At 44.8% G+C, this 13,473-nt stretch overlaps 1 protein-coding gene across 3 annotated transcripts in view; it reads left to right on the top strand.

The window, feature by feature from the left end:
- Scn8a (sodium voltage-gated channel alpha subunit 8) overlaps positions 1-13,473 on the top strand; it is a 174,968-nt gene that overhangs the window by 112,916 nt on the left and 48,579 nt on the right. The window lies entirely within an intron of this gene.

Here is a 13,473-nt window from a genome sequence, read left to right as displayed (position 1 = left end):
TTTCTTTTTTCCAAAGAGAAATGATCATACTTGATGTTGGGGTGGAAGTTGTACCAGGCAAGCAAGCCAGGAGTGGTAAGAGAGAACTGGACCCAGAGTATCAGAATGGATTTGAATGGGGAACTGAGGAGCCGGGAAAGTGGGAGGTTGGGGCACGAACACATGCTTTATGGGGGAGGAAGGAAAGAAAAGAAAGGCAGAAGATAAATTTAAGTGGAGTCGATTGTCAGGCTCTGGAGGAGGAACACATAATAGCTTCAGAGAATCAATTGTCTAAGGGCTCAGTAACGGTTCCCTCTTTGGGAAAAGCCATCTCCACATTTCTTTAAATTCTAAGCTCTTTTTTAAAAGTTTTAAATTACTAGACCTCAGTAGTCCTAACCCTGCCTACTTCTGGCTTTTTAACGTCTGCGACTGGTGTGGGCCTCTTGAGGCAGCATGTTCTTCTAACGGTCTAACCCCTCTGTGCCTCTAACACAGCATGAAGACCATTAGCCCCTTAATTAGCATGGCGCATGTGGGAAAGGAAGCAGATAATCGTGGGCAATATATCTCTGGGTGATCTGTGTTAGGACTCTAGGAAGTTGTTGACTGTACAGATAAAGATCCGAAAGGACGGGGCTGGTATATGGAGCTTAGTGGAAGCAGAGGTATATCTAGCATGCCCATGGCCCTCCGTTCCCTCTAGCAGCACATGCTGGGTGGAAGGAAATGGAAAAAAAAGAATTCAAAAGTTGGTTTGAGTTGCCTCCTCTCTCTCTCTCTCTCTCTCTCTCTCTCTCTCTCTCTCTCTCTCTCTCTCTCTCTCTCTCTCTTTCTCTCTCTGCCCTTTTACTTAAAAGGAAAATGCCTGGTCCCTTAGACACTTAGTGATTTACAAGCTACAAATCCCCCCTCCCCCACCTTCTGTGGTTGTGGCAGAGCAGCTGCGTTTGGTTCTGGGCTCCAACCAGGGCCATCTACACACTAGACCAAAGCTCTCCTTCTGGGCTACACCTGTAGACCAGCCTATAAGTTAGTTTTAGAACCGTTACCCTCTGAACACCCAGTCCTTTCCTTCCAGTTGGTTTTAATGTCATCTCTGTCTACTCTGTTGGCCATTGCCCTTTTGGAGACCCAATTGTTTACAGTTACAATGAAAAGTAACGACAAACAGTGACTCGGTCCTGCAACCAGAGCGCTGGCCAAATAAACAAAGATATTACCATCTTATTACATTTTCATTTGATTTTCACTGATTCTGTAGCTAGGGTAAACTTTGAACTTGATACCCAGATACATATTCTCTGGGAAAACCAACAAGAGTGGACACCAGTGGAAAGTAAGGATTGGGTCACAGGGTGGCACAGCTGAGGCAGCTCAAAAATACAAACATTCAACGGCAAATTGAACTGTGATGTATTGATAAAGCTGCCTTTCCCACCCTCCCCCAGAGAAAAGGTATGAGAGATACCCTGGAAGTATCTAAACGTTAGCTTAGACATGATCAGGCTGGAGGACTGGATTGGGTTGGGTTGGGTTGGGTTGGGTTGAGTGGTTTCTGCTGTACTGTGTAGAAATGTTCAGTTGAGCAGATGGCGGTGCAGTAAGGTTTCTGTCCCTCCCTGTACTGTGGAGTACCATGTAGGCACTTAGGAGATTCTTTAAAATAGCCCTAAGTGATGTTGGAATGAAGAGCCCCAAGGCCAGGAGCTCAGAACTCCAGCACAACAGAAAGAGGCAGCAGGCAAGAGCATCATTATCATCCCCGAAGGCTTCATAGCCAAGGAAGCCAGAACACTTCAGTTATGGCTGATGCCTAATGGTGCAGGAAGATGTGTCAGTTATACTAACAGGCTCTCAAGAACCAAACAGACCAAGTAGGATGCATCTGCTATGTGGTGAGAGACCAAATCCACATGGAGACAGATGTGGAGGGGGAAAGACAACTGGTCAGAGGCTAGAGACATTCCCTGTGAATGAGTGAGGTATTTTTCCAACCTTGTGATTTTCTTATTTATGTATCGATCAACTATGTCCATATTCCGTGTGTGTGTGTGTGTGTGTCTGTGTGTGTGTGTGTGTGTGTGTCTAACCCAAGGCCGGCAATCACTCTATGACTGAGCTGCATTTCTTTCTATCCCTTGGGTTTCGGTTGCTTGCTTGCCTCAAGTTTTCACTTTGTAGTTCAGATTGCCTCACCCTCCTGAGCACTGGGCCTGCAGACCTGAGCCACCACAGCTTGCTATTGCTTAATTTTTGTGACCACACTGTAAAGTAAGTGATTTTTGTCTTCAGAGAGGGATTTAGTAACTTGGCGTAAGTGAAACTTGAACCGGGGTCTCTTGAGACCCAAGAGATCTTTCTGACAGTTAAAATATTAGCTTCTTTGCAAAGTTAGGGAAATAGTCATTTTTCCTAAAAGGAAATAACATCTTAATTCTTTTATGTGAAAACATTATCATTTTAATTATGAAATTTAAGGTATTAATTACTCATCTGGAAGCCTAGGCCAGATAAAGAATCACTGTCTCTTTAGGCTGAGATATATTGATCCTTACTATCAGATATGTTAAGAACGAACTTGTCTTCATACGTGTTCATGCTCTGGGGATTGGTATAGAAGCCACTCACTCTGTAGACCAGGCTGGCCTCGAACTCAGAAATCCGCCTGCCTCCACCTCCAGAGTGCTGGGATTGAAGACTTGAGCCACCACTGCTGGGAAAGGGAGAACAGAACCGTTGGTCTGGCGCACGCCTTTAATCCCAGATTTCTGAGTTCGAGGCCAGCCTGGTCTACAAAGTGAGTTCCAGGACAGCCAGGGCTACACAGAGAATCCCTGACTTCAAAAACAAACAAACAAAAACAAACAAACAAACAAAAGAAAGAAAGAAAGAAAGAAAGAGAGAAAGAAAGAAAAGGAAAAGGAAAAGGAAAAGGAAAAGGAAAAGAAAGCAGGTGCCACCAACAGCCCAGAACCCACTTAACTGAGAAATCTGTTGAGGGAGATTGCAAATGTCCAGGCTTTGTCTCCTGTGATGCTCAGAGCCCCCTCTCTGAGAGGGAGGTATTGCTATTGCCTTTGTTGTTGAAGAAACAACAGGGCTTAGGGAATTAAGCAGCCCCTCTCCCCTCCCAGACCACACAGGAATTAGTTAAGGTGCCCTAAGCCGTGTAAAGCTTGCTCTACCTTGAGACTGACGCTAAAGCACAAGCTCTCCTGACTGCTCATGGGACTCTGGGACAATTTATTGCTTGGCCTGTTTTTTTCTCTGTAAAAAGCAAAACCAAAACGGAGAACACAAAGCTGGAGGCCTTTGCGGCAGGGGCCACGGTGAAGGCTGGAAGTCAGGCTGCAGTGTCCAGGTGCTGACAGCCTGACTTTGCCTGCTCTGCCCGATCTCTCTTAGCCCAAAGAAGGATGGAGAGAGTTGTTTGCCTGACTTGGAAAGGGTGGGGCCTCTTCTTAGACCATATAGATCCTTTGAGAAAAGGAAGTTATGGTAGACTTATTTCAAAGCAGAACCCCACAGGAATTGTAGAAATGCTTGACTAGTTAATGAAATGGTGACTAGCTAATGGTTGTAATGGTTCTAAGGAAGCTTTTAAAATACTATAAATTTCAGTTATAAGAAAGTGATGGATGGCCCGGCAGTGGTGGCGCACGCCTTTAATCCCAGCACCTGGGAGGCAGAGGCAAATTGGATTTCTGAGTTTGAGGCCAGCCTGGTGTACAGAGTGAGTTCCAGGACAGCCAGGGCTACACACAGAAACCGTCTTGAGAGAGGAAAAAAAAAAAAAAAAAAAAAAAAGTACCTGGCGGCAGATGAAGTTCAGTTGTGATTCCTCGTGAAAGCAAGTTAGTATCAGTATGAAGCTGTAGCTTCCTTGGGCAGATCTGGAGAAATGTGGGCAGGACTGGCCACCTGCAGATGTAGTCACATCTTTATGACAACGGCTCCAGTTTAAGAGGCTGGGCATCAGTAGCATCGGAGCATCCTGATAGACTTCGTGTTTGGGCTAAGAAAGATGGTGATGGAACTAGCTTGTAAGTGTGTGTGTGTGTGTGTGTGTGTGTGTGTTTCCTGGGATTCCAGGGTGTGTGTGCTTCTTGGGATTCCAGTGTGTGAGTGTGAGTGTGTATGTCCTGGGATTCCAGGGTGTGTGTGTTTCCTGTGACCCCAGGGTATGAGTGTGTGTGTGTGTGTGTTTGTGTTTCCTGTCACCCCAGGGTTTCATGCATGCTAGGCAAGCACTAAGTTTACATCACTGAGCTACAACTCCAGCCTCTTTACTTTCTTTTAGATAGAGCGTCACTGTGTAACTCGGGCCTTGAATTTGTGACCTTCCTGCCTCAGCCTCCCAGTGTGGGATTGCAGATGTGTGCCACAAAGCCTGACCAACCCAGCCCAAAGGTTGATAATCCACTCACCTCACCTCAGTGAGCCTCAGCTCCCCTCCCGTGTGGTAAGAGTTGGCAGCAGCTTCTAGAAGGGGTCACTTCCCAGAATCCCCAGGAGACTTAGAGATGAAAAGCCCACCATACAGCTGCTCTTTCTGAGTGAGTCTAACTTCGGTAGCCATGGCCTGACTGGAGAAACAACAGCCAGCATTGCTCATAAAAGTATAAAATGTGACAGCCGCTTTGGCCAGTCGTTCTTGCTGTTCATCAGAAAGTCACACAGCATTGTCTTGTGTCCCAGCAAAGCTGCTCCTGCCAAAAATTGAAGCAAGTTACCACAAAATAGGTACATCATTCGTCAGGTCACAGTCAGAAGTGGGACAACCCGAGTCCATCAGCTGATGAACAAATGTGTCCCGGCTCCAGAAAGGGGAGGAATTCATCTGTGAAGTAGAGCAAGGTTTTACGTACCGTGGACGAAGCTTTAAACAAGCTAAGTGAAGCTGCGTTGCAAAGGCCACACACCACATGATTCTGTTTAATGAAAAGCGGGCAAATCTGTCGAGACAGAAATCAGGTTACTGATTGGCCGAGCCTGGCAGAGCGTGTAATTAGGAGCGACTCCTGACGGAGCCAGCCGTTAGAGAGCGGTGATAAATAGTTAGAGTTGTACGGAACTAGCAATATTCTAAAGACCTGAAGTAAATCATTCATTTTAGAATGGTTTGAAATGATAATTTGTTGCGCGGATTTCCATTTCGGTTTTTTTTTTATTGGAAAAGAAGAAGTGAGAACTAAGAACCTGGCTTCTCAGCAGCAGCGTTCTCGACCTCAGAAAGAGAGGACATGCTGGGCCCGACCGCCCAACTTGGAGTTCTGTGCACTTGCAATCCAGCGGGTTGCATTTCCTAGGGATGCGCAGGGTTTTTCTCGGCATGACACCTGGTTCCATCTGTGCTTGGTGGTGCTTAGTGATGTCATTAGGCAGCTTCAGCTCTAGCTTATGTCATCGTAGGAGCTGCCCATCCTTGTGTTAATCAGTCTGAGCTGATAAATGCTAGGGAGAGCCTCTGCAGGCAGGCTGTGAGCAGGTTACCCGTGAAAACCTAGAGCCATGGTCTGCCAAAGGACCCAAGCCCCTGGATTATGGTGAAGCCCAGGGAGCCAGCCTCATTGGCCACTCCCTTAATTATTGTTTTCATTCGCAACTAAGGTCCAAGCTTACCAGAGCAAGTGGGTCATGCTCTCCCAGTCAGTCACGTGGGACACTCACCTTTATGAACCAGTAGCTTCCTCACGTCCATGGCCACGCCCAGTGCCTGCTTTTTCACCCAGTTAAGTCTCCGGCTTCTTGGCATGCCTGGTGTGTTGGTTTGTATATGCTTGGGCCAGAGAGTGGCACTATTAGGAGGTGTGGCCTTGTTGGAGGAAGTGTGTCACTATGGGCGTGGGGCCTAGTCCTAGCTGCCTGGAGGCCAGTCTTCTCTTAGAGACCTTCAGATGAAGATGTAGACCTCTCAGCTTCTTCAGCACCATGCCTGCCTGGATGCTGCCATGCTCCCCACCTTGATGATATGATACTGGACTGAACCTCCAAGCCAGCCCCAATTATATGTTGTCCTTATAAGACTTTCCTTGGTCTGGTGTCTGTTCACAGCAGTAAAACCCTAAGACACCTGGAGTTGCAGAGAAAATGCAAATGACAAGTGGTTATAGCACAATCTGAATTTTCAGCATGCGTTCTCTTTCCATAAGAGAGGATACTTAGACACATACTCTGTGGCCCAGATTCCCTGTCAAACCATTCACTGTTAGGTTGTTTGGCCCTGTGTAACTCTTACCCAAGAGTCACCAGAATTGCTGGTAAAAGGGGAAAGGACTCTCTGGCAGTTACAGATCACTCCCCTAATGCTAGCCTTACTACGTCAGGAGTCTGCCCTGCCTTGCCCCTCCCGGCCTGCTCCCTCATCCTAGTCTGGTTCCCCTACGCTGGGCGGCATTTCTTATCTGTCTTACCGTATTCTTGTTCATATGTGTCGTCTTGTAAAGTATATGATTTTCACCTTCCTATATTAAGCAAGGTGGTTTTTGTTTTTGAGATATACCCGGGTACGTAGTTCATTCCTTATTACTGCTGGATGGATCGCATTGCATAGATATAACACATCTTTAAGGGTGTTCCAGTTTGCAGCTGATATGAATTAGCTTGCTATGAGTATCTTTTATTGAAAACGGATTTTTTTAATACAGTATATTCTGATTATGGTTTCCCCTCCCTCAACTCCTCCCAGATGCTCCCTACCTCCTTATCCACCCATATCCACGCCCTTTCCTTCTCTCACAAGGAGACAAACACCTAAAACAATTACTACTAATAATTCAATATTATTAATTAATTAATTAACAAACAGAAGAAAAAGAGCCAAAGAAAAAGCCCAAGAAGCATATGTGGATGCGGACACACACACACATACACACAGACACACACACAGGTGCACACACACACACACACACATATACACACACAAAGAATCCCATAAAAACACAAAACTGGAAACTATTATACACACACACACACACACACACACACATATATATGCAAAGGGGCAAAGGGCCTGTAAGGTCAAGACAGAATAAAGTTCTTTTTTTTTTAAGTTTTTAATATTTTTTATTACATACTTTCCTCAATTACATTTCCAATGCAATCCCAAAAGTCCCCCATACCCCCCCCCTACTTCCCTACCCACCCATTCCCATTCTTTTGGCCCTGGCGTTCCCCTATATTGGGGCATATAAAGTTTGCAAGTCCAATGGGCCTCTCTTTCCAGTGATGGCCGACTAGGCCATCTTTCGATACATATGCAGCTAGAGACAAGAGCTCTGGGGTACTGGTTAGTTTATCAGAATAAAGTTCTTGCTCTCTTCTCTTGCTCCTGTTCCCTTACCATTTTCCCCCTCTCTCCCCGTTCCCCTCCCCTCTCTCTATGTGCTCAAGGCCGGCCTCTCTCTACTCCTTCTCTCTCTCTCTCTCTCTCTCTCTCTCTCTGTGTGTGTGTGTGTGTGTCTCTGTCTTTATTACCCCCTCAACTCCCCTCCCCATGCCCTAAATAAACTCTATTCTATCAAGAGAGAAAGAGAGAGAGCCCTCACAAAGCATTATGAAACAAAACCCCTCAAAAAATGCCATTGAATTCATGTTATGTTAGCCATCTACTGCTGGGCATGGACCGGCCTTGAAGAGTGGTTTGTAAAATCAATGAGATTCTGTTGATGAAAACCAATTTTTCATTTGCAAGCAGTTGTAATTGGAGAAAGCTTCGAGGTTAGGGTCACGTCCACTTCCTCTCTCAGCACTTTGACCCCATCAGGTTCAGACCTGCACAGGGCCTGTGCATCCTGCCACAGTCTGTGTGTATCTGTCCTGCCTGGTCCCCTTGTTGTCCTCCATCCCCTCTGACTCTTACCGTCTTCCCAGCTCCAGTTCCACAGGGTTCCCAGAGCCACAGGGCAGGGATTTGATGAAAAAAATCTCATTTAGGCCTTAGTGTTCCAAGGTCTACTCTCTGTACAGCGTCCAGCTGTGGGCTCTGTGTTCCCCTCTAATGCAGGAGGAACCTTCTCTGAGGATGGCTGAGCAAGAATCTATGAATATAGCAGATGCTGTCAGGATTCATTTTGTTGCTATATTCCTTTAGAAGAATGGTAGAATTCAGTTTTCCCCCATGTCCCTGGCCTATTTAGTCTCAGGTCCTTGGCCACCGAAGCAGTGTCAGGGATGGGTTCCATCTCATGAAGTGCGCCGAAAATCCAGTCTGATCCATTGGTCTGCAATAGCGGGTCTTGCAGGCAGGTCACCGTTGTAGATTGAAGGGCTTGTGGCTGGGTTGATGTTCACCTGTCTCCAATGGTAGCGTAACGAGCTCCTTCCATAGCCTTGGAAATAGTCTGGGTTCGGCTAACAATTATATTAGCTGTAACCCATTTCCAGTACTGGGAGCTTCATTTGGTGATGGGGATGTCCAGTTGAGCCTCTGTCTCCTGTGCTATTTGGCAGTTCCATTTAGATCACTTTTCTGTGTATGTATTTAGGAAGCTTGTACAGTACCGGGTTTCCACAGGGGCCCTCGAATGGCCCAAGTTCTAGCTCCATCCATGTACTTTTGAATTTCATGATTTTATATTTTTAACAGCTGAGTAATAGTCTACCGTGTAGGTGTTCCATGTTTTCTTTATCTATTTATCCACTAATAGGCATCTAATCTGTTTCTACTTTCTGGCTATTATGAATTGAGCAGCAGTGAACATGGTTGAGCAAGTGTGTCTGTAGTGGGATGTAGAGTCCCTGAGGTATATGCCTGAGTGGTATAGCTGGCTCTTGAAGTAGATGTAGGCCCAGCTTCCTGGAAAACCACCACTCTGCTTCCCATAGTGGCTGAACGTTTGCAGCCCCACGAGCACTGGATGGGTGCTCCTCTTACTCCACGTCCTCCCACAATGGATGGGTGCTCCTCTTACTCCATGCCTCCCCTCCCACTACCACCACAGTGGATGGATGCTCTTCTTGCTCCACATCCTCCCTCAGTGGATGGGTGCTCCTCTTACTCCACGTCCTCCCACAATGGATGGGTGCTCCTCTTACTCCATGCCTCCCCTCCCACTACCACCACAGTGGATGGATGCTCTTCTTGCTCCACATCCTCCCTCAGTGGATGGGTGCTCCTCTTACTCCACACCCTGCCACAATGGATAGGTAAACCTTACTCCACATCCTCCCACAATGGATGGGTGCTCCTCATACTCCATATCCTCCCACAGTGGATGGATGCTTTTCTTACTCCACACCCTGCCACAATGGATGGGTAAACCTTACTCTACATCCTCCCACAATGGATCGGTGCTCCTCTTACCCCATGTCCTCCCAGCATGAGCTGTCACTTGTGTTATTGATCTTTACTATTCTAACTGGTGTAAGATGGAATCTCAAAGAAGTTTTGATTTGCATCTTCCTGATGACTAAGGCTGTTGAACATTTCTGTGTTTCTCAACCATGTGTGTTTCTTCTTTCAAGAATACTGTTTAGATCCGTGTACTCCATTTTAATTGAGTTGTTTTCTTGATGTCCTTTTTTTTTTTTTTTTGTAGTTCTTTAGTTGACTTTAAAAGGTTTTTTTCCCGTTCTTTTTTGTCTGCTCTTTAGTCAGAATGATGGGGTGTGTCCTTTGCAGTACAGAAGCTTTTCAATTTCATAAGGTCCCATTTATTAATTGTTCTTAGTGCCTGTGCTATCAGTGTTCTGTTCAGAAAGCCTTCTCCTGGGTAATGAGTTGAACACTATTCCCGTCTTTCTCTTCTGTTTGAGTCAATGGATCTGGCCTTTGTTGAGGTCCCTGCTCTCCTTCAGTTATCTTATTGCTTTAGCTAAGATGTCGAGTGCTGTAGTTGACTAGATATGGAGAGAGTGGACAGCCTTGTCTTGTTCCAGATTTGAGTGGAAATGCTTTGAATTTCTCTCCATTTGGGTTGATATTGGCCTTGGGCTTGCTGTAAATTGCCTTTATTATGTTGAGTTTTGTCCCTTATATCTCTAATATCTCCAGGACTTTTATCTTGTTAGATTTTGTCAAAGGCCCTTTCAGCATCTGAGATAATCGTGTGGTTCTTACCTTTCAGTTTGTTGGGTTACATTTACAATTTATATATGTTGAACCACCACTGCATCTCTGGGTTGAAGTTTACTTGATCATGGTGGATGATCTTTTTGATGGATTCCTGTATTTGGTTTGCAAGTATTTTATTCAGAATTTTTGCATCTATGTTCATAACAGAAATTGGTCTGTAATTCTTTGTTAGGCTTTTATGTGGTCTGGGTATCAGGTTAACTGTGACCTTGTAAAAAGAATTGGGCAACGTTCCTTTTGTTTTTATTTTATGGTGTAATTTGAATATTGGCATTCACTCTTTGAAAGGCTGGTAGAATTCTGAGCTAAGCCCATCTGGCCCTAGGCAGGTTTGGGGGGAGTTTTTTACTGACTGCTGTTTCCTTAGGGGTTACAGGGGTACTTAAACTGCTTGTCTGATCTTGATTTAACTTTGTAAGTCATATCAACAAAATTGCCCATTTTTTCACGTTTTTTAAAAATTTGGTTGTGTATATAGGTCTGAAAGTATGTTTTTATAATTTTCTGGATTTCCAGTATCTGTTGTCACATTTCGCTTTGTCTCTAATTTTGTTAATTTTGATCTTCCCCCTCCATCTTTTAGTTAATTCGGCTAAGCGTTTGCCCAGCACTGAGTTTTCTCAAAGAAACGATTCCTTGTTGCATTGATTTTTGTTTGTTTTGTTAGTTCTATTTTATTGATTTCAGCCACCATCTTCTCCTCTGGGGCTTTAGTTCTTTGTTTTCTTCTAGAGTGTTTAGGTGTGAGGTTAAGATACTACTGTGAGATCTCTCCAACTTTTTGATGTAGGCAACTTAGTGCTATGAACTTGCCTCTTAGAAGCACCTTCATTGTGCCCCACAGGTTGTGTATGGTGTATGTTTTCATTTTCATTCAATTCTAAAAAGGTTTTTAACTCTTTCTTAATTTCTATCTTGACCCTTTTTTTTTTAATCCAGTAGAGAGTTGTTCAGTTTCCCTGAGTTTGTAAGCTTTCTGTTGTTGTTGATATCCATCCAGCTTTAGTCCATGGTGGTCAGGTAAGATGCAGGGAGTAATCTAAATTTTCTTGTATTTGTTGAGATTTGCTTTATGTCCAAGTATGTGGATATCAGTTTTGAAGAACGCTCTGTGAGGTTCAGAGAAGGGGGCGTATTCTTTTGTGTTTAGGTAAAGCATCCTGGACGTATGCTAGGTCCATTGGTGGGGTCGCTTAGCTTGAGCATGGCTGTTGAGTTTTTGTCTGGGTGACCTGTTTATTGGTGAGATTGGGGTATTGAGGTCATAAGTGTGTGGGGTCAATGTGTGACTTAAGCTGTGGTGGTGTCTTTGTTTTTTTGTTTTTGTTTTTTGTTCTTTTGTTTTTTTGGCTTTGGGGGTTGTTTTGTTTTTTAATGAACTTCAGTGCCCTGTGTTTTGTGTATAAATGTTCAGACTTGCAACATCCTCTTGGCAGAATTTTCCTTGGAATTTATAGGATCCTTCCCTATCTCTTTGGATTAGCTTTGGTTTGAAGTCTATTTTGCCAGGTATTAAACTGACCAAACTGATGTGTGTCTTGTGTCCATTTGGTTGGAATATCTCTATCCATCATTTTACCCTGAGGTAACGTCTGCCCTTCATGTTTGATATGTTTCTTGGATGCAGGAGAAGGAGCCCGTTTTCCCATTCATTTACTTTTTCCGTGTCTTTTTATTGGGAATTGATACCATAGATGTTGAGAGTTATCAGCGAGCAGTGTTGGTTGATTGCTGTGGTATGAGGATCTTTTTCCTCTACTCCTTAATTGCTGCTCTGAGATTATTTATTCCTTGTGATTTCATGGCTGTGGTTGACCTCTTTAGGTTGAAGTTTTTCTTCTAGTGCCTTCAGGAGAGCTGGATTTGTAGATAAATACTGCTTAAATTTAGTTTTATCATGGAATATCTTGTTTTCTCCCTCTATGGTTATTGTAAGTTTTGCTGGGTTTAGTAGTCTGGGCTGGCATCTGTGGTCTCTTAGAGTCTGCAGCACATCCGCCCAGGCCCATCTGGGTTTTAGGGTCTCCATTGAAAAGTCAGGTGTTGTCTTCAGTGCCTAAGATTCTGTGCCTGTTGCTGAGCTTGCTGCTGAGGCTCCTGTTCGAGTTCCTAAATTTTCTGTTTCCAGTTTCACCGATTTGTGCTTTCTCTAGTGATCCCATTTCCATTTTTTGTGTCTTGAACTCTTCTCAGCATTGCATTCCACCGTTTTGTGTGTTTTCATAGATTTCACTAATGGACATATTTGTTCATGTCCTCTCTCAGGCCCTTGAGCATATTCATAACAGCTAGTTTGAAGTCCTCGGTTTGTGGGTTTGTGCTTCAGCCATATGACATGCCCTAGGCCTCCTGTAGTAGGATGCTGCGCTCTATCGGAGACTACTGTCCTAGCTGTTACTGAGGACTCTCATGCCGGTATCTGGAGTGATTGTAATTCTAAGTGTTGGTTTGGTCTTGTCTTTGTGGTTTCTCTGTCCTCTCTGAGGAAACTGTGGTGGGTGTGAGTTTCCTGGTGGGGAGTGCTTCTGAGTCCCTGCCTGGTGTGGCCAATGGGAATAAGGGCAGACAGAACTTATTTCTGAGTATTGGGAGTGATATGCAGGAATGGGAATGGCTAGGAGGGCGGGGAGAGGAGGCTGAGAAGGTACCCTGCAGGGAGCGTAGCTGGTGCGTCAGGAGGATCTGAGAGCGCACAGGGAATAGAGGAAGAGAGGGAAGACAGAGAGATGGGGTGAGGAAGGGGAAATTGTAGGAGTGGGTCAGCTTAGTTCCCTGGGAGTGGGGGCAGAGATAGAGGAGCGGCTGAAGCAGGTAGGGTTGGTTAATCTGGAGAACTGGAGGGGAATGAAGAGCTCCCACGTGATTTCAAGGCCTCCGTGGCCTGTGTGTGTGTGTGTGTGTGTGTGTGTGTGTGTGTGTGAGAGAGAGAGAGAGAGAGAGAGAGAGAGAGAGAGAGAGAGAGAGAGAGAGAGAGACTGACTCTCACTGTATGGCCCTAACCATCCTAAAACTCTGTGTAGACGAGTTTGGCCTTGAACTCACAGAGATCCTCCTGCCCCTGCCCCTACCCCCTTCTGAGTACTGGGATTAATGGTGTGCACCACCACACATGGCTGAAAGTTTTCTTTTTTGTTAAATACCTTTGTGGTGAAATCCTGGGGTCATGATAAATTATGTTTAATGTTTATGAGAAATTACAAACTAGTTCTCTAAAGTAGTTATGCTATTTTTTTTTAATCCCAGCAAGTGTATTAGAGAGAGCTTTGTTAGTCTTTGATTCATTTACTTTATATATTTACCTTATAGTGCTGGTGATTGTACCCTAGACCTCATGCATGCTAAAGAGGGAGCAGGAAGCTGCCACTGAACTATACCAGCTCCTGTCTTTTAGTTTTAAAGGAGGCTGGTTTTAC

Source organism: Mus caroli, unplaced genomic scaffold (genome assembly GCF_978045245.1).
Source record: "Mus caroli unplaced genomic scaffold, Mus_caroli_1 scaffold_16, whole genome shotgun sequence".
NCBI classification, from domain to species: Eukaryota; Metazoa; Chordata; class Mammalia; order Rodentia; family Muridae; genus Mus; species Mus caroli.
Note: the sequence above shows the minus strand (reverse complement) of the source record. Positions and strands in the feature narration are given on the sequence as shown.